Source organism: Dendrobates tinctorius, unplaced genomic scaffold (genome assembly GCF_039654945.1).
Source record: "Dendrobates tinctorius isolate UK_male_01 unplaced genomic scaffold, ASM3965494v1 ptg000008l, whole genome shotgun sequence".
In the NCBI taxonomy this organism is placed as follows: Eukaryota; Metazoa; Chordata; class Amphibia; order Anura; family Dendrobatidae; genus Dendrobates; species Dendrobates tinctorius.
This window is the reverse complement of record NW_027361676.1, coordinates 11012987-11034959: the sequence shown is the minus strand read 5'-3', so window position 1 is coordinate 11034959 and position 21973 is coordinate 11012987.

Here is a 21973-nt window from a genome sequence, read left to right as displayed (position 1 = left end):
AGGATCTAGCCAACCATCGATGGATAAGGAGATTCATGGTCTCAGTGCTCAGGCTTCATCCTAGGAGGCAAATCACGGTCCCATCCTGGGACTTAAACTTGGTTCTCAAGGGCCTCACGGGACCTCCATTCAAACGCCTGTCCTCCTGTACTCCCCACCTCCTCCTGTGCAAAGCAGCATTCTTGGTGGCCATTTCTACGGCAAGGCGTGTGGGAGAGTTACAGGCGCTATTGGTCAGAGAGCCCTACCTGAACATCAGAGACGACTCCATCGTATTCCGTCCTGACCCGTCATTTCTTCCAAAAGTGATGTCGGAGTTTCACCGATCACAGGACATAGTCCTCCCATCCTTCTGCCAAAACCCGGCGAATTCAAATGAAGAAAAATTCCACACTCTGGACGTTCGGCGTATAACCCTACACTACCTGCAACAATCAAAACCCTTTAGGATTGACCAAAACCTCTTTGTCCATCTGGTTGGTCAGAACAAGGGCAAAAAAGTAGCAAAAAGTACAATTGCCAACAGGATAAAAAGGGCCATAACTGAAGCTTATCTAGCCCATAACATGACGGCACCTGGGGCCTAAGGACTCACCCCACCAGATCCACATCGGTCTCTTGGGTCGAAAGGGCGGGAGCATCTACAGAGCAGATCTGCAGGGCCGCAACATGGTCCTCTTTAAACACCTTTACCAAACATTACAGATTGGACTTTTGGTCCAATCGGAATCTAGTCTTTGGCCAGGAAGTGCTCCAGGCCGTGGTCCCCCCCTAGTGCAGAATTGGTTGGTATTCCTCCTATGCTGTCATGGAAGGCAACTAGAGAAAATAGAATTAGACCTACCAGTAATTCGGTTTCTAGAAGCCTTCCACGACAGCACTTCCCGGCAGGTACTATGGTGTTAGTTGTAAGTCCCTGGCTTATGGGAGGTGGGAGAGGTTTTTAACCTCTTGTGCTTCCTGTCCCCAATTAGGGTATGGAGACAACTCCAATGCTGTCATGGAAAGCTCCTAGAAACCGAATTACTGGTAGGTCCAATTCTATTTTCACCAGAATGGACCTGCCAAAGGAGATCCTAATGGACCAAGGAACGCCATTAACAAGGTAATAAGAGAGTACTGTAAAGCTCTTCAGATTACACAACTCAGGATGTCGGTGTACCACCCAAAGATGTTTTCTGTTAGGGAAGTTCCACAGGCCTCTATGAGGCTCTCAACATTTGCGTTGTTATAAGGATGGCAACCTCGGGAACTTCTGGATATTTCAAAGGAGGCCTAGGAAGCAGCGGTTATACCCCACCAAAGTATCATCAAGCAGGTGGCCCAGATGCAGAACAGGATCGTGAAGTTGATGCCTATTGTGAAGGAGAGTCTCAAGCACAAGAGGCCCAGGCAAGGGTCTACAATCAGTTGGTGAGGCTGAGACAAATTAGCCCTGGAGACCAGATGTTGGTGTTAATCCCCATGGTCAAAAGTAAATTTCTGGCCAAGTGGCAGGTGCCATACGAGGTGGTCGAGAAGCTGAGTGACATCAACTAGAAGGTCCATCACCAGTCTGGGATAGGAAAGCCGTATTAGGTGTACCACATCAACCTGCTTAAATCGTGACGAGACTGAGAACTGGTGGAAGCTATGTGCCGGGGGCCAGTGTTGAAGCCAATGTCAAGGTTGTCACAGTGGTAGGGACAATGTCATCATCCCAGAAACAGCAGTACCTAGAATTGCTTCAGCACAATCGGGACCTGTTTTTGGAGTTGCCAGGATGTACACAGGTTGTGAAGCATGAAATCCTGACAGAAACACATGTGCAAGTGAACTGAAAGCTGCACAGAAGACTACCGCAAGGTGATTTCAAAGGATGTGAGGAGAATGTTGAGTCTGGACTTACTTTCAGTCATCTAATTGTGTTACTATCCTTAAAAGTTTCTATCAATTGTAGTTGACGAAACTGATATTTGTGCGACCTGAGTGTGGCTGAGCAGAAAAGCAGTTTAAGCTGTTACATGAAGTATCAGGGCTCCCAGCAAAACAGGCTTACACTGGTCGCTTACCTACCTCATAATTTAAACAAATTAAAAACTTTAAATGTTGGCCCAGACCCTGATAACTCATGCATGGCCCATGACTGACTGCTGCTGTGCCTTTAGCAAATTTTTACTGTGGGTGAATTGATCAGTCAACTACTTGTGTTACTATCCTTACAATTTTATAGCATTTTTTTTGTCATATACTAAGCAGATATTTGTACCACCTGAGTGTGGCTGAGCTAAAAAGCAGTTGGAGCTTATATATATTTGGTATCAGGGCTTCCAGCAAAGCAGTCTTATACCTTATGCATGGCCCACGGCTGACTGCTGCTGTGCTATTATCAGTTTTCAACAGTGGGTCAATTGATGCCTCTTTTCCTGTTGTCTGCCCCTAATTTTTGGAAATGTTTGTACTCCAAGTTGGGTCTCCTTCATATGTGTGTGTGTTGCCTGCATTTGGCAGGTCTTTCAGAGTACCTTTCACTCATCCACCTGTTACTGATCAATGTTTCAGCTAGAAATGCTGGTCCAAGCCCTGACTCATGTATCAATGCTGTGTATTTATACTATTTGTACCCTGAGTCAATTGATGCCAATTTTCCTGGTGTCTGCCCCTAATTTGAGCTGTTTTGGAAGCTTTTTTGACCCCCTTAAGGTGTTGTCTTTGTGTTTGGTTTTTCCTCCCATTGAATTCCATGGGGTTCGGGTATGTTCGACAAATTGCTAGATGAACATGTTCAGCGAATATCGAGATGTTCTCCGAACCGAACCTTGAAAGGTTCGCTCATTTCTTCTGTTTAACCCACTTACTGCTTCAAAAATCTTGAACTGTTTTTGAAATCTGTGCACATTACCTATACCTGTGTGGCTTTGTAATCTTTCTTGTCATCTCAACACGAGAGAATGTTTTGAACTTTAATTTTACCAGATTCACCAAATTTCCATGCAAAATCAATTTGTTGTGAATCAAAAGTACTCCAAACTCTCAAATATGCATTACACTATTCGGTCATCGTTTTATGGTTTTTCATCTCAATCTATATGAGCTGTGATATCCTCTCACTAACAATATTCGCTTCAAAATGGCTGTGGAATTTCCTGCTTCTGCTTTTATACGGGTTATGCTAGTCCCTCCTGTTTGGCTGAGCTGTACCATGTGAAAGATGCAAGGCATGATGGTTAAGCTCAACTGAGATTATGCAATACTTCCCTGCAATCTCCTACAATGTGTAAAATGGCCATTTTAGGTGATTCACACAAAGTGAATTGCAAACTGTTCAAATTTGTCATGTTCAGCAAATTCCCAAAAATACAACAAAAATTTGATTTGCCTCAAATCAGTTCCCACATCTCTAGTTATTACTGCTCCCATAGCATATGTGATCAATAGTGTCAAATAATTTATTTATGAATCAATACATGGATGATATACAATAGATTACGGAATGCCGATTCAACTTCAAATAGGGTCACCTCTTACAGGACCTTTAACACTGTGCTGTATTAGGAACCTTATTTGTGTCTGAGTCTGAGGCCACAAACAAATCCTATTATACCCATCTAAATTAAAATCATAGCACATTTTTTATCTTAAAAATTGCAAATTCCTAATGCAGACATACTGTTTCAAATTAACTGGTTTTAAAGAGAGTCATCCAGTTTTCAGCTGAAACCTTTGTGGGGGTGAGGTGATATATTTTTATAGCCTACCATGCTGCATAATCTCATTTATAATTAGCATTATAATTGCACTTTGATATATAGTACTAAAGAATCACGTTTGTCTGTAGTTTTAGAATAATAATTCACTAAATACATTTCCTGAAGTAAACAGGAAGAACTGTCACTTCTAGCTTTACAGCAGAACCTGATAAGGTTTAGCTGTGCAGTACTAAAGAAGCTCAGACTAATACTTTCGTCTTCCATGACTTCTAATAGAGAGAGGAGAGCTAAAATCACATTACACTGACTGCAAAATAATTAGAACAATTGTATTTTTGATAATTAATGTTATTATTAAACAACTACAGTGCTGCTGTAAATTCAAAAGGTTAATAAACCTGAAACATTAATATTAATATGCAGAATTATCATGCATCTAAATGAAAAATGCACATTTTTCAATCTCATTGTTTTTAATCTGTTGATGATCAACATTTTTGGATATCACCACCCACATTCTCCCAGACACTGTTAAGAGAAGTGTACTGTTTTCTTCACCATAAATCTCCCATGTAAACAAAAGGGCCCACAAGTTCCCAATAGGGTTTAGGTCAAGTGTGGAAGGAGGTAATGGCATTATTCTATCCTTTTAAAGGCCTTCGCTGGCTAGCCAAGCAATAGAGACTTCATTGCATGCGATGTAGCAGTGTCCTCCATAAATCTCATGGTTTTCTTGAAAGATGCAAATTGTTTCTTCTGCTAATGCTTGAAGAAAGTGTCTTCTAAAAAACAATAATAGGTTTGGGAATTGATTTTGCATCCTTCTTCAACCCAAAAAAAAGTTCAAGTTAATTTTTACTAATGCCAGCTCATAGCAGTACCTTTCCTCTACCTTTCTGGTGTCTGAATTGAAGTTAAGGTCTGTGTCCATTACCTGATCCAGCCATGGACCCCTCCATCTGGTCCATCATGAGTCATCTGAACACAGAACTTAAGCACATGCTAAAAAGGAAGAAAAAAATGTTTATAAAATGGAAAGAGGGAGGCATATCTAAAGAAGAATATAATGCTGTCTGCAGAACCTGCAGGGAACAAATCAGATTAGCTAAAGCTGACAATGAATTGAGGCTTGCAATAGATGTCAAATGCAATAATAAAGGATTTTGGGGATATGTCAAAAGTAAAAGAAAAGTCAAAGATGCTATAGGATTTTTACAGGATGAAAATGATGAAATGGTAAGACAGGATGTTGAGAAGGCCGAACTTTTAAATTCCTATTTTGCATCTGTTTTCTCTCAGAAAGGAAATGTAACATCAACTGTTCTTCACTGTCCTATTAAGGGAATAGAAGAATCCAGGATATCTATAAACAGAAAGATAGTGAGGAAACACTTAGCTAACCTAAATGAATTCAAGTCACCAGGTCCAGATGAATTACACCCCAGAGTACTGAAGGAGATAGCAGAAGAAATTTCTGAACCCCTCTCCATAATCTTTGAAAATTCTTGGAGAACAGGAGAAGTCCCAGAAGACTGGAGAAGAGCAAATGTTGTTCCTATCTGCAAAAAGGGGAAGATGGTGGACCCAGGCAACTATAGGCCGGTGAGTCTGACTTCTATACCAGGAAAGATCTTTGAACAAATTATTAAACAACATGTATGTCAGTACCTGGATAAGAATGAAGTGATTAAACAGAGTCAGCATGGGTTTGTAACTAATAAGTCATGTCAGACTAACTTAATTTCCTTCTATGATGGAATCACTGATTGGGTGGATCAAGGAAATGCTGTAGATATAGTAAATCTTGACTTCAGCAAAGCATTTGACAAAGTATCTCATACAATCCTTATTGAAAAAATGTCTAAGTATGGAATGGACAAGGCAACTGAACTGTTAGGTGGATTCATAACTGGCTTAGCGATCGGACCCAAAGAGTGGTCGTAAATGGCTGCACATCCAGTTGGAAGAATGTCTCAAGTGGGGTACCACAGGGCTCTGTCCTGGGCCCTGTATTGTTCAACATCTTTATCAACGATTTAGATGAAGGAATTGAGGGTAAACTGATTAAATTTGCTGATGACACAAAGCTAGGAGGGATAGCTAATACTAGAGAAGAGAGAGAGGATTCAAAAAGATATAAATAAACTGGAGAAGTGGGCAGCAACAAACAGAATGGTTTTTAACAGGGAAAAATGCAAAGTACTACATCTGGGCAATAAAAATGAAAAAAGCATATACAGAATGGGAGGAATAGGGCTAAGCAACACCACATGTGAAAAAGACTTGGGCATACTAATAGATCACAGACTGAATATGAGTCAACAGTGTGATGCAGCAGCAAAAAAGGCAAATGCAATTCTAGGATGTATTAACAGAAGCATACAGTCTAGATCACGTGAAGTCATTATTTCCCTCTACTCCTCTTTGGTCAGACCTCATCTGGAATATTGTGTCCAGTTTTGGGCACCACATTTTAAAAAAAGACATCAACAAACTGGAGCAAGTTCAGAAAAGAGTGACCAGAATGGTGACCGGTCTGCAAACCCTGTCTTATGAGGAAAGGTTGCAGGATTTGGGAATGTTTAGTTTGCAAAAGAGAAGACTGAGAGGAGACTTAATAGCTGTCTACAAATATCTAAAGGGCTGTCACATTGTAGAAGGATCAACTTTATTCTCATTTGCACAAGGAAAGACTAGAAGCAATGGGATGAAACTGAATGGGAGGAGACACAGATTAGATATTAGAAAAAACTTTTTGACAGTTAGAGTGATCAATGAGTGGAACAAGCTGCCACAAGAAGTGGTGAGTTCTCCTTCAATGGAAGTCTTCAAACAGAGGCTGGACAGACATCTGACTGGGATGATTTAGCGAATCCTGCTTTGAGCAGGGGGTTGGACCAGATGGCCACAGGAGGTCCCTTCAAACTCTACGATTCTATGATTCTATGATTCTATGATTCTATCTCATCAGTCCATGAAACCTTTGAAAATCTTTCTTCATGTATTTCTTGGCCCAGTTTTGATGTTTCAACTTATGTGTTAAGTGGTGGTCCAGTTTCAGACTCCCTTACCATTGCCATGTCTCTTGGCACTGAACACCTTGTACATCTAGTCACTCCATGGAGGCCGTAGGGCTGAAATATGACAGAGCTGGAAGATAATGGATTCCTGGTTACTTCCTGCTTAATTCTTCTCATATTTTTAGCAGTTAGTGTTTGTATTTTTTTCTCAAAACGTTTTTTGCGACCCTGTTGAATATTTGCAACAAAACTTCTTTTGTTTCTGTAATCAGTCCCCAATATCTTAGTAATTTCAAGAGTATTGCCTCACTTTGTAAAACTTTATACAATTTTTGACTTTCAGAGTCAGTTAAATCTCTTTTTTTGCCCATTTTACCAAAGGAAAGCAAGCTGTCTAATAATTCTGCACAGCTTGATAAAAGGCGTTGATATCCTTAGGTTGCACACTTCTTCATTTCGCAAATTCACCTCAGCTGATCTGCATCATCCAATAAGCAATCAAGTTCATACAGCATAGAGTTGAAAATATGCATAACAAATTATGGACAAAATGTCACTGTGTGGATTTTTATCTTAGCTGACATGATGGATGCCTATGGGTGGAATTAATGAACTGATAACTGGAAACATTGATAATAAGTCAGAGGTCTGAAGTAAGTTATGACTCTACATAAACCAAAAATACCCACCTGCCGTATTGTCGTGACCGAATAGTGTCTCATCACCTGGAGAAGAGCTCTCACAGGATTATCACAATATAATGTTCTTGTAAGTTATATCTCTATATTCTGACTATAATTAATATTATACTCTAGTTTATCCACCTTATATCGCACATCAACAACAATGTTCGTGACATACAGAATTTAACAGCCTGAGGCACATTTTATCCATATAAACACTCTCTATAACTAATGTCTTGCACTGTTTTCCCACCTGATGCATAATACATTTAACATTATATAACAAGTTCACCAATGTGTTTCACAACAGAGAAAAGCTGTGCCTAGAAAATAGTACAGTGACATAACAAATGTAATATCACGGGGAATTAATTAGGGTAATCTTTTCAATAAAGTGCAATATAACACACATCTAGACATGTCAGATGCTCGATGAATGTGCCAGAGGTCAGAAGAATCCTTTGATGCAAATACTGTACTAATTATTTATAGCTGCTACAGGCAAGAAGAGTACAACACATTATCTCTTGCTTCATAGATCTTATCTAACCTGAGGAGGAATTTATGCCATTTCTGCTTTCAGAGTCACTGAACACAAGAAATGAAAAAAGGAGAAAAGTTTAGAAGAAATCATTCATTATAAAACACGCATGCTGCAAAAAGAAAAAAAGAAACACTTACGTGAACAATGTGAAATATTACATTTTACTTTGATGTTTGACATTGTATCATATAACAGGTCAAGTTTTGATTTCATGCTGTAGAAAGGCGTTAAGATTAGGTCAACAAAAATTCCAACATAAAATTTCTATTTTTTCTTATTTTGCCTACAGAACGTCAAACACATCACACATTAAGTATAATCATTCACTCTTTGAAAGTGAAAACCACTATAATCTTTATAGACCATGTAGCAATAACTCTGGAATGCTTCCACATATCTCAGTGACTTTGGGACTGTTTTTTTGGGACAGATTGTACTTTATGTTAGTGGTACATTAGGACAATATGTTTTTAGCTGTTCTATTTTAAATAAGTGAAAATTTATGAAAATTTAGAAAAATTTGCAATTTACAAACCTGAATGCTTATATCCATAAACCATGTAGGTATACCACAAAATATTTAATAATTAACATAACACATATGTCTGCTTTATGTCAGCATCATGATTCAAATTCTCTTTTGTTTTGTTAGTGTTTTAGAAGAGTTAAAATTTAGCAGCTTTATTTTTAAGAAATTTACAAATTCTATTTTTTTTATAGGCCAACACAGGTTTGAAGTAACTTTAAGAAGCCTATATACTCTATAATCCATCCAGAAAAGATACCACTTTAATAAATGAACCCTTTTAATTATTTTAAACTGCTCTTTGGAATTTTTTTTACCCTTCAGGTGCTACACAGGAATTAAGGCAATACGAAATTGAAAATTTAAAAATGACATTTTTTTCCCTGAAAAAATTTTCACAAGGGGTAATGGGAAAATGGACACCAAACCGTATTAAGAAATTTCTTCTGAATATGGCAATATCTGATTTGTTACAGAATTTCTCTTGAATGCAGTGATATGCTATGTGTATTCAAAAACTAAGTTTAAGCATATACAGTGGGGAAAAAAAGTATTTAGTCAGTCAGCAATAGTGCAAGTTCCACCACTTAAAAAGATGAGAGGCGTCTGTAATTTACATCATAGGTAGACCTCAACTATGGGAGACAAACTGAGAAAAAAAAATCCAGAAAATCACATTGTCTGTTTTTTGTTCATTTTATTTGCATATTATGGTGGAAAATAAGTATTTGGTCAGAAACAAGCAATCAAGATTTCTGGCTCTCACAGACCTGTAACTTCTTCTTTAAGAGTCTCCTCTTTCCTCCACTCATTACCTGTAGTAATGGCACCTGTTTAAACTTGTTATCAGTATAAAAAGACACCTGTGCACACCCTCAAACAGTCTGACTCCAAACTCCACTATGGTGAAGACCAAAGAGCTGTCAAAGGACACCAGAAACAAAATTGTAGCCCTGCACCAGGCTGGGAAGACTGAATCTGCAATAGCCAACCAGCTTGGAGTGAAGAAATCAACTGTGGGAGCAATAATTAGAAAATAGAAGACATACAAGACCACTGATAATCTCCCTCGATCTGGTGCTCCACGCAAAATCCCACCCCGTGGGGTCAGAATGATCACAAGAACGGTGAGCAAAAATCCCAGAACCACGCGGGGGGACCTAGTGAATGAACTGCAGAGAGCTGAGACCAATGTAACAAGGCCTACCATAAGTAACACACTACGCCACCATGGACTCAGATCCTGCAGTGCCAGACGTGTCCCACTGCTTAAGCCTGTACATGTCCGGGCCCGTCTGAAGTTTACTAGACAGCATCTGGATGATCCAGAGGAGTTTTGGGAGAATGTCCTATGGTCTGATGAAACCAAACTGGAACTGTTTGGTAGAAACACAACTTGTCGTGTTTGGAGGAAAAAGAATACTGAGTTGCATCCATCAAACACCATACCTACTGTAAAGCATGGTGGTGGAAACATCATACTTTGGGGCTGTTTCTCTGCAAAGGGGCCAGGACGACTGATCCGGGTACATGAAAGAATGAATGGGGCCATGTATCGTGAGATTTTGAGTGCAAACCTCCTTCCATCAGCAAGGGCATTGAAGATGAAACGTGGCTGGGTCTTTCAACATGACAATGATCCAAAGCACACCGCCAGGGCAACGAAGGAGTGGCTTCGTAAGAAGCATTTCAAGGTCCTGGAGTGGCCTAGCCAGTCTCCAGATCTCAACCCTATAGAAAACCTTTGGAGGGAGTTGAAAGTCCGTGTTGCCAAGCGAAAAGCCAAAAACATCACTGCTCTAGAGGAGATCTGCATGGAGGAATGGGCCAACATACCAACAACAGTGTGTGGCAACCTTGTGAAGACTTACAGAAAACGTTTGACCTCTGTCATTGCCAACAAAGGATATATCACAAAGTATTGAGATGAAATTTTGTTTCTGACCAAATACTTATTTTCCACCATAATATGCAAATAAAATGAAACAAAAACAGACAATGTGATTTTCTGGATTTTTTTTTCTCAGTTTGTCTCCCATAGATGAGGTCTACCTATGATGAAAATTACAGACGCCTCTCATCTTTTTAAGTGGTGGAACTTGCACTATTGCTGACTGACTAAATCCTTTTTTTCCCCACTGTAGCAGGGCTTGACATGGAAAAAGCATGCTATTTGATTTTTGGAGTGCAAATCTGAGTGGAAAAAATTGTGGATGCTATGTCGCATTTCTAGAGCCCATGACATATCAGAATAGCAGAAACTCCTTAAAAGTGACTTTATTTTACAAACTAGACCCCTCAAGGAATTCATCTAAGTTTCCATTTTGCATTTTAACCCCACAGGTGACTCATAGAACTTTATAACATTTGATATGAAAATGAAAATAAAATTTCCCTGTAAAAAAGTGTTTTAGCACTAAATCTATAATTCTCCAGAGGGATAATAAGAAAAAATGGAACCCATAATTTGTTCTAAAATTTCTACTGAATGCAGTAATGCACCATATATGTTACAAACTAATGTTTGAGCACATGATAGGGCTCTGTAACAAACAGAGCAACTGTATTTCATTTTTGGGTCAAAAATTTGGACACGATGTTTCATTTGCCAACCTTCTGGGGTGTCAAAAAAGCAAAAACACTTACAAGTGACTCCAACTGGGAAACGAAACCCCATGAGGAATTCTTCTAGAGTTATGTTGAGTTATGTTTTTAGCACACAAACTACATCACAGAATCTTCTAAGATTGTGCGGTTTAAACAAAAAAATTAAAGCTTTTTTTCTGCTAAAATTTTTCTTTAGCCTTAAAGTTTTATTTTACACGAACAGTAATAGAAGAAAGTGATCAGGACAATTTGTTACTCAATTTTACCAAACATGTCAATATCTCATACTGTCTGTACAATACCTCATAACGCATGATGAGAATCGGATGGGAAAGCACTCTATTTGGCTTTTGGAACAAATATGCTTTTTTAATAGATTGTGATTGCTATTGCCACACCCTCCGGGGTGCAATACAGCAATAAACCCAACAAGTTACCCCATTTTGGAAATTTCACAGAATTTTATTACATTGGGCCATGTAAATTGTGTACAACAAATTAGTGGTAAAAGTGTAATTTTTTTTATTAGCTACAAATTTTTATTTACACAAGCAAAATAGATTAAAATGAACTTCGCACTTTGTTACACAATTTCTCCCAAATGCAGTGATACCCCTTATGTCAAAGTCAACAACTGTAAGGCCATACATCAGGTTTAGAATCCTGAAGCGCTATTTGACTTTTGGAGTGAAAATTTTGTTAGAATAGTATTGGGAAGACATTTGCAGAGCACCTAAGGTGCCAGAATCCCCCAAAGTGACCACTTGTTAGAAACTACACCTCTGAAAGAATTCATTTATGGCTGCAAAGACTATTTTGGCTCCACATAAATTTCTTCTCTGCACCATCCGCTACATTCTTTTTATAGAGAACTGCAAATACGGCAGCTTAGTGCCCTTACATTGTGCCCAGTTTGTTCTTCTGGAGACATGCATCCTATAAATTGCTAAATGGGATTTCCTGAATATAGCAATACCAAACATGTCTATGGTAATGGCGGTTTAGGCACACTATGGGGCTCAGAAGGGATGGATATTTGGATTTTGAAGTGCTTTTTCAGAGCCTTATACCAGTACTGTGGAAGCCCCCTATATTTCCAATGACAGACCTGAGTAGAGGCTTGCGGTATAATTTGAAGTTTTTATTGGTTAAAATTTTGAGGTACATAAAGCTTTCAGTAAAAACTAGGATCCTGTGCTCTGTTCTAAGCATTTACTGGATGTCAGGGTTTCCGTGTAAATTTTGAAAAAACTTGATTTAGATCAAGCCCCTGATAGAAATGCTCACAATAATGTGGCAGACATTCACTTTGGACTCCAACTGGCATCTGTTCCAGTGGCATCTGTCATTTTAAGCACACCCAAATGTAGTGGACCAGACTTTTGTACTCTAAAAAAATACCTAAAATTACAGGACACCACCGGGATAGAAGCCACCACCGGGATAGAAGCCAGATAAAGTACAAAGTAGAGCGAGCTGACTCAATACAGAGTGTGGTTCTATTGGGAAGTTTATATGAGTTTCTTGCAGGTACTCCAGTTTCCTTCCACACTCCAAAGACTTACTGATAATGAATTATTGGCCCCAATAGGGACAGTGATGATAATGTATATAAAAGCGCTGCAGAATATGATGGTGCTACATAAGCAAAGAATAATAAATAAATCTGGGGTTTCGTCTTAATTGTGTTCAGTCGAGAGCACGGAATAAATGTGAGCCAAGCCTTAAAGGGGTTTTTCCTACTAACAAAGTTAATTTTAAAGTTGATTAAAGTTGATTTTAATCAATACGTTTTGGAATAATGATAATTTCCACTATTGAATGTGTTTAAACAAATATTCCTGTGCTGAAATAATCTTATAAATGTACTGTATAATGACTGTGTCTGACTATACAGGGACATGGTCTTATCATATCACAGCTCCTGTGCAGGGGAGGAAGCAAGAGAGTATACAGAAAGCACAGCATTAGATCCCAGATCACCTGCCAAAAATTACACAAGATGGGTCATCCACTCACCCTTGAAGGCACAAACTGTAGTATCTCATTCAAATATTGTGAACATAGTGTTGATGTAGTACTCCAACACTCATAAAAGTTCTGCCCACATTGCAAGGCCTACCAAAAATTACAAGCATACAAGCAGGGTCATCCATACACCCTTGAAGGCACCAACTGTAGTATCTCATTCAAATATTGTGTATAAAATGTAGTTGTGGTACTCCTGTAACAAGGTGGAATGGGGTGGTTGTCATGGGCGAGTTTACTAAGTCACAGTAAGTGAACACCCCGGCACCTTGCACATGAAAAGGCAGGTGAAGTCCCAGTCCTGCGGCACAGTCAGTTACTTTCAGCACACGTTCACTTCTGTTGCAACACCAAAACACCACAATCCAAAGTTCTGTTCCAACGGCATAACTTTATTAAACACGGTGCAAACAAGACAATGTTTCCTATGCTTTCCCTGTGACTTCAGTAGGCTGCATGACACCAGCTTCTGTCCTGGTCCCCAACCCTACATATCTTCTGGGGTCGATCCCACAGAGCCAATGTAATTCCACACTGCCCATCAAGCTAGGACAACTTTCATCCCCCCGACCGGGGAATCCTTTGTCCTTATTATGGTGGATGTTCTGCCCTGGGCATGCCTGCCCGGGCTCTGCCTGAAGGCAGGAAGTCCTTTCCTTAATTCAGAAGCTTTGCACTGTCACAATTTTAACTCCTCCCAACTGGTTAACCCTTAACTCTCTATCCCTAAGCTAAACATGTACACATGCATTCATATTACAGTGTAAAACATTAAGAGAACATATACAGCACATAACACATTGCAAGAACATTAGAAAATGCCAGGCTGCCGCTCGCAACACAGGGACTCAGTATTAACGAGAGAGAAGGCAATTGAGGGTCCCCGCTACATCCTTACACTCCCAAGTCTGCCAAAAATTACAAGCTAGGTCATCCATATACCCTTCAAGGCCCCAACTAGAGTGTCTCCTTCAAATACTGTGAACAAATTGTAGTTACGGTACTCCCACACTTATGAAAGGTCTGAACTAAGTTCAAAGCCTGACAAAAATTACAAGCAGGGCCATCCATGCACCTTTGAAGGCACCAACAGTAGTGCCTCATTTAAATATTAAGAAAGTGTAGTTGTGGTACTCCTACAATCATAAAAGCTCTGCACACCGTGCAAACCTTCAAAAAATTACAAGCTGGATCATCCATACACCATTGAAGGCACTAACTGTAGTATCTCAAGCAAATATTGTGAACAAAGTATAGTTGTGGTACTCCCACATTCATAAAAGGTCAGCCCACAGTGCAAAACCTGCCAAAAATTTCAAGCAGCATCATCCATACACCCTTGAAGGCACCAGCTGCAGTATCTCATTTAAACATTGTGAACAAATTGTAGTAGTGGTACTCCCACACTCATAAAAGGTCTGCACAAAGTGCAAAGCCTACCAAAAATTACAAGCAGGGTCATGCATACCCCCTTGAAGGAACCAAATATAGTGCCTCACTAAACTATTAAGAAAATGTAGCTGTGGTACTCCTACACTCATAAAGGCACTGAACACAATGACAAATTATAAGGAGGGTCATGATCATGTCACACCAGTTGGTTAGATGGCACTTGCATGCTCTTCATGCACTAATGCAGCACTGCCTGAGCGGCAGCAGCCAGCTTGTGGAAGTGGGCGAGGAGGTGCTGGAACTAATGTAGAAGATGGAGGAAACCCTGATAGAAGTAGGGCAAGCAATCCTCAATGTCGGTAGCACATGTGCGGTGCCAGGATGAGACTTTGGCCCAGGCTCCACAGTGTGCCATCAGGAAAAGTCAATGACCACAAGCACTTTTCCCTGTGTTGGTCATTAAGTGTACAATCCCAGTAACTGCATTGTTAAGGGCACAGGTGATTTTCCTGGATGCGTGCTGGTACAAGGCGGGGACACCACAGAAGGAGAAATAGTGTCAGCTGGGGATTGAGTAACAAGGGATGGCTGCCACTATGAGTCAGTGGAAATTCTCCATTTCTACAAGCCTAAACAGCAACATTTTAAAAGCAAGCAGCATGGAAATGTTCCCATTTAGCATTTGGGCCATGGGTGGGTGGCTGAGAATTTTATTTTCATTCCAAGGCATGGGGTAAGGACAGCTGAATGCTGTGCTGGGACAAGTTTTTGGAAGTGCCTGATGATGGCATGAAATAGGTTGCAAATTACCTTTTCTGTCTCAGAATTATCCTTAAAAAAGTGTCAGACTGGGGAAGACCTAATTTTATGAAGGAGTAATTCACGAGTGTCTGTGCTCTGCAGAACAGTTGCCCGCCTTCTCATTCTGGTCACCCACTCCCTCTTCCTGCCTCTTTCAATGCTGATGATCCCTCCCCATCAGCACTGCTGGTCTCTATTTGCATACCAGCTTCCCAAGTTGGGTCAATGGCTTTGTCATCCACCATCTCATCTTCAAAGGCCACACACCTGGTTCACCTAACTTGGTGGCTTAACAACAAGGCTTAACAACAACCTGACTTATTGGCAACAGTGTCTTATCATCTACTTCCTTAGACAATGATATTTGTCATTCCCCAACATCACCTTCTTCTGACCGTGGCTGCTCTAAGTTTTGTGCATCACTACACAGCATCTCCTCATGCTGTGACAATCAGGGTGAGAGGCCATAATCAAGAAATTATGTTGTAGATAGCTCCACGGAGTGTCCTAGTGTGGGATCACTGGTCTTTTGGAACTCAACATGATGGGAGGAAGGAGGATCAGGGTGAGTATTAAGTGATCCAGGCTGTGGGCTGGGTAAACCGGACCACTTGAAAGACTGGGTGGTGCTGGGAAGTATTCTGGAAGCATTATCTGATATCCAACAGTCCACCTGTTCACATTGAATTTGCTTCAGATTTGCCTCCTTTCAAAGTGGGACAGATAACTATGTGTCATGGATGGGCTTGTTTCCTGTGCTCGAGCAACAGGCATAGTCGCACCTGCCCCATGTCCTCTGCGTCTATGTGCACCATTATTAGCAATTCCTCTTCCCCATCCCTTACCGCATGCCTTACGCATTTCTAATTGCTAGGTCTCTGGAAACCAAGTTTCCTTTATTAATTGAACCCAAATATTTGGTCAACTGTGGCAGACCAAGCGGTTCTGAAAATTTTAAACCACCGTCATTTTACACAGAGCATGCTAAACTGTATGGATGACTAATTGAATCCAGAAAAAAATTTACATTTTTTGTCATTTAAATACCACCGTATTTTAACGCTAACCACATTAAACTCTATAAATGAGTAATTGAATCAGCAAAAAAATTTTGAACTTTTTTTGTAATTTTATATACCATCCTAATGTATCTGTCACGGGTGTGTCAAATGCTACAAACAGTCGCTCTGCATCTGGCTGCAGGAGTTTTCTGTGTTTTGCATTTCAGATGCCTCCTTAATCCTTCTGACTTTGGGACTCAGTGGCAACCTCTTTCGGCTCTAATTGACACACCTAGACATGGGTGTTTATAGACTCTGTGAGGTAGCGCTGTCATTCCAGGTTGGGGGACACTCACTTGGCAGCCACACAATCAGATCCAGCACGGGTTTTCATAAGCCATAACATTGTCCATGAGGTTTATTCGTCATCATAAACCACAGCAATATAAACAGCATTACAGCATAGCGTCCATTACACAGGCTATTCAGCCTCATCCTTATCTCACCCACGTCAGGGTTCCCACATGGCTGTTTCTCCAGGCTGCAGACATCCACTCACTCCTCAGGGACTCTCAGATGCTGGCCGCCATTACACACACAGCCGCTCCACAGGCTGTTAGTGAGGAGATCCTTCTCCTCACGGGACCTTCCAAACTGGACCAATCAGGTCCCAGCATTCACACCTTGTGACCTACCCTGGCCACCTTATATGGTCCGTAGCCACGCCCACTGGGTCACATGGCTATGACCTCATCACAGGTCCTTCACCCACTTACAAAGCCTTTTACTATAGGTGTTTTCAGACACACCCCTAGGTGGATTTGTAGGTAATCAGAACCCGCCTGTTGTGAGTTCATTTTCCCCTCCGTCACTGAGGCCTGGTGAACTCCCTATTCTAGTGAAAGAAGGTAGTGAGCCTGATTATCAGGCACCTGGGACTAATAAAGACGATTGGCTGAGTGGAGTCACTGACTGGATTTAAGGCAGCCTACGCCCTTTCTGCCCTGCGGGTGATTTCTCTGTGGACTCTTGGACACCAGTCTGATTCCTGCTCTCTTAAAGCTATGTTTTCTGTTTTGTCTTTTTGCATTTAAGATTTGTTTTTGTTTTTCTTGCTTTTTGGATTCTGCCACTCCCTGCTGGAGTGTGCAGTGTTCCGTTAGCTCTGTCTTCTGAAAGTACCTGAGTGCTGATTTAGTTTTTGAAGCTTAGTTGCTTCAGGGCCATTTTTATATAAGCTTGTTGGCTTTTGTCTCTGATAGGGTTTTGGCAGATTGCAGACAGCAGCCTTCCTATCCGTTCCTATCTAGGTAGTTTTTGGGCCCCGTCTTTGCTCAGCCTGTCTTTCTGTCTGTGTAAGTGTTTTTCATCTTGCTTCACCGTCATTATATGTGGGGGGCTGCCTATTGCTTTGGGGTCTGCTCTGGGGCAGTTAGATTTCCCCTTTCCTTCTTTAGGCCTATGTATCTCTCCGGCTGTGATCGAGGGGTCTAGGTCATCGTAGGAACCCCCCACGGCTACTGCTAGTTGTGTTGATAGGTTCAGGGTTCTGCAATCTGATAGTAACCAACTTCTCTGGTTTTCTGGACTTAGCTAGCATTTCTGTTTTTGCCTCCTACGGTGACTCAATCATAACAGAATCACCCGCCCAAACCGCAGATCCTGGGGTACTCAATAGCAGGAAAGAATTGTGTATAAAAAAAAAAAAAAAAAAGAGTGTGTATATTCTTTCCTCTATATCTCTGAGGCCGTAGGGGGAATTTTTTTTTCTCTCAATGGAGATAAAGCAAGTGTCTGATCGTGTGGAGCGGCTCGCTGCTGAAGTGCGAGGAATTTCCGCCTATCTTGCTCGTTCACATGCTGTTGAACCAAAGATCCCCACACCTGATGTATTTTTTGGGGATCGAGCTAAATTTTTGAGTTTCAAAAATAATTGTAAATTATTTTTTGCTTTGAAGCCTAACTCGTCAGGGAGCCCCGCGCAGCAGGTTAAAATTGTCATCTCTTTGCTGCGCGGCGATCCCCAGGATTGGGCGTTTCCTTTGAAACCAGATGACCCTATTCTGACTAATGTGAACGCATTTTTTCAAGCCTTGGGGTTGCTGTACGACGAACCTAATGCTATTGATCAGGCTGAAAAGACCCTGTTAGCATTGAACCAGGGTCGAGAATCTGCAGAGTTGTACCGTCAAAAGTTCCGAAAGTGGGCGGTCCTTACTACCTGGAATGATAGTGCCTTGGCTGCTCTCTTTCGGAAGGGTTTGTCAGAAGCCGTAAAAGATACTATGGTGGGATTTCCTGTTCCCTCTGGTCTGGACGATTCTATGTCTTTAGCCATTCAGGTTGATCGGCGTTTACGTGAACGCAGGATTACACGAGAGGTGTTGCCACCGGTTGAACAGACGTCTGAACCTATGCAATGTGATAGAGTTTTGTCTAAAGCGCAATGTCAGGAATTCAGAAGACGTAATAAGCTGTGTTTTTTCTGTGGAGATGCCTCACATATTATTTCTGTTTGTCCTAAACGTGAGAAACGCTTTGCACACACGTTTTCTGTTGGTGGGGTTCAGCCTAAGTTTCTTTTGGCGATTACTCTGATCTGTTCCCTGTCCACATTTTCCGCCAAGGCTTTTGTGGATTTGGGAGCAGCGCTAAACCTAATGGACTTGGATTTTGATAAACGTTGTGGATTTCCGTTGACACCTCTGCAGACGCCTATCCCTTTGAGGGGGATTGATGCTACCCCTCTGGCTAAAAATAAACCTCAGTTTTGGACACAGTTGGTCATGCGGGTCCCCCCAGACCATCAAGAAAATTGCAGATTTTTGGTGTTGCATGGTATGCATGATGCCGTTGTTCTGGGGTTTCCCTGCTTGCAGATTCATAATCCAGTTTTGGATTGGAAGTCTGTGTCTGTGGTGAGTTGGGGTTGCCGGTGTACCTTTAGTGAGGCTCCGGTTTTTTCCACCTCTCCTCAGTCGCATGAGGTTCCTGACTATTTGGCAGACTTCTATGATGTATTTAGTGAGAATGAGTCTGCGTCCTTGCCTCCTCATAGGAGTTATGACTGTGCAATTGAACTAAGCCCGAGGTGTAAATTTCCTAAGGGTCGGCTCTTCAATTTATCTGTACCTGAGCACGAGGCTATGCGGTCCTATATTAAGGAGGCGTTGGAGAAGGGTCATATTAGACCATCCTCTTCACCCTTAGGCGCCGTTTTTTTTTTTGTGGCCAAGAAGGATGGTTCTTTAAGGCCTTGTATTGATTATCGTGCCCTCAATAAAATTACTATTAAATATCAGTATCCGTTACCCCTGATTTCGGATCTATTCTCTAGAGTCAGAGGTGCTTGCTGGTTTACCAAGCTTGACCTCAGGGGGGCGTATAATCTTATCCACATTAAGCAGGGGGATGAATGGAAGACGGCGTTTAATACTCCGCAGGGACATTTTGAGTACCTGGTGATGCCTTTTGGGCTCACTAATGCCCCTTCTGTCTTCCAGTGCTTCATGAACGATATTTTCCGAGACTTTGTTGATAAATTTTTGATTATCTATCTGGACGATATTTTGATCTTCTCCAAGGATTGGGATGCTCATGTGGAACATATTCGGACTGTGTTCCGGATCTTGAGAGAGAATTCTCTGTATGTCAAGGGACCAAAGTGCCTTTTTAGAGTACAGAGGATTTCTTTTTTGGGATTTATTTTATCTCCGTCAACTATTGAAATGGACCCGGCCAAGGTACAGGCCATTTATGATTGGGTTCAGCCCACTTCTTTGAAAGCCCTCCAGAAGTTTTTGGGTTTTGCTAATTTTTATCGGAAATTTATAGCAAAATTTTCTAGTATTGCCAAACCATTGACTGACCTGACCAGGAAGGGTGCGGATGTGTTGAATTGGTCTCCGGAGGCGGTTGCTTCCTTTCAGGAGCTGAAGCGTAGATTTACCTCCGCCCCGGTTCTGCGGCAACCTGATGTCTCACTCCCGTTTCAGGTAGAGGTGGATGCTTCTGAGATTGGTGCAGGAGCAGTGTTGTCCCAAAAGGATCCGGTAACATCTAAAATGAATCCCTGTGCTTTCTTTTCCCGAAAGTTCTCTCCATCTGAACGTAACTATGATGTGGGGAATCGGGAACTGTTGGCCATGAAATGGGCATTTGAGGAGTGGAGACATTGGTTGGAGGGAGCCAAACATCAAGTTGTGGTCCTCACTGACCACAAAAATTTTATTTATCTAGAGTCGGCTAAACGCTTGAACCCTAGACAGGCTAGGTGGGCCTTGTTTTTTACACGTTTTGATTTTGTGGTCTCTTTCCTTCCTGGAACTAAGAATGTCAAGGCAGACGCCCTCTCTAGGAGTTTCTTTGCTGATTCTCCTGTGGTGACCAAGCCTGCTACCATCTTAGGCGAAGGGGTAGTTCTTTCTGCCATCTCGCCCGATTTGAGACTTGCTCTGCAAGAGTTCCAGGAGGACAAACCTGAGCGTTGCCCCAGTGGAAAGTTGTATGTTCCTGACCAGTGGAAGAAAAGAGTGATGTCTGAAGTTCATTGCTCTGCATTGGCTGGTCATCCAGGTATTTTTGGTACTAGAGATCTGGTGAGTCGCTCTTTTTGGTGGCCCACCTTGTCTCATGATGTCAGGAATTTTGTGCAGTCCTGTGGGACTTTCTCCCGGTCTAAATCTTGTTCTCGCTCTAGTGGGTTGTTGATGCCTTTGCCGGTCCCCAGGAGGCCATGGACCCATATTTCAATGGATTTCATCTCTGATATGCCGGTCTTTCAAAGAATGACTGTTATTTGGGTGATTTGTGATAGGTTCTCTAAGATGGTTCATCTTGTACCACTCCCTAAGTTGCCATCCTCCTCTGAGTTGGTGCCCCTGTTTTTGCAACAGGTGGTTCGCTTGCACGGGATTCCTGAGAACATTGTATCTGACAGAGGAGTTCAATTTGTGTCTAAATTTTGGAGGACGTTCTGTTCCAAGTTGGGAATTCAGTTGTCCTTCTCCTCTGCTTTTCACCCTCAGACCAATGGGCAGACAGAGAGAACAAACCAGACCTTGGAGTCGTATTTGAGATGTTTTATTTCCGCTGATCAGGTTGATTGGGTTTCATTTTTGCCCTTGGCCGAATTTGCTTTAAATAATAGAGCTAGTTCTGCCACTTTGATGTCACCTTTTTTTTGTAACTTTGGGTTTCATCCTCGATTTTCTTCAGGGCAGGTGGAGCCCTCTGCCTGCCCAGGTGTTGACACTGTGGTGGAGAGAATGCACCAGATCTGGGACCAAGTGGTGGATAAGTTATCTCTCTCCCAGGAAAAGGCCCAGCGGTTTTCCAATCGACATAGGGCCATTGGTCCCCAGTTTAAGATTGGTGATATGGTGTGGTTATCATCAAAAAATATTGCTATGAAGGTGGCTTCTCCTAAGTTTAAGCCTAGATTTACCTTACAAGATTTTGGAGATTATTAATCCGGTCTCTTTTCGTTTGGCTCTTCCTGTCACATTTAAGATCCATAATGTGTTCCATAAGTCCTTGTTGAAGAGGTTTGTTGAGCCAGTTGTGCCTGAGGTGGCACCTCCGGACCCTGTATTGGTTGAAGGTAACTTGGAATATGAGGTAGAGAAAATTCTGGATTCCCGTCTGGCTAGACGGAGACTCCAGTATTTGGTTAAGTGGAAG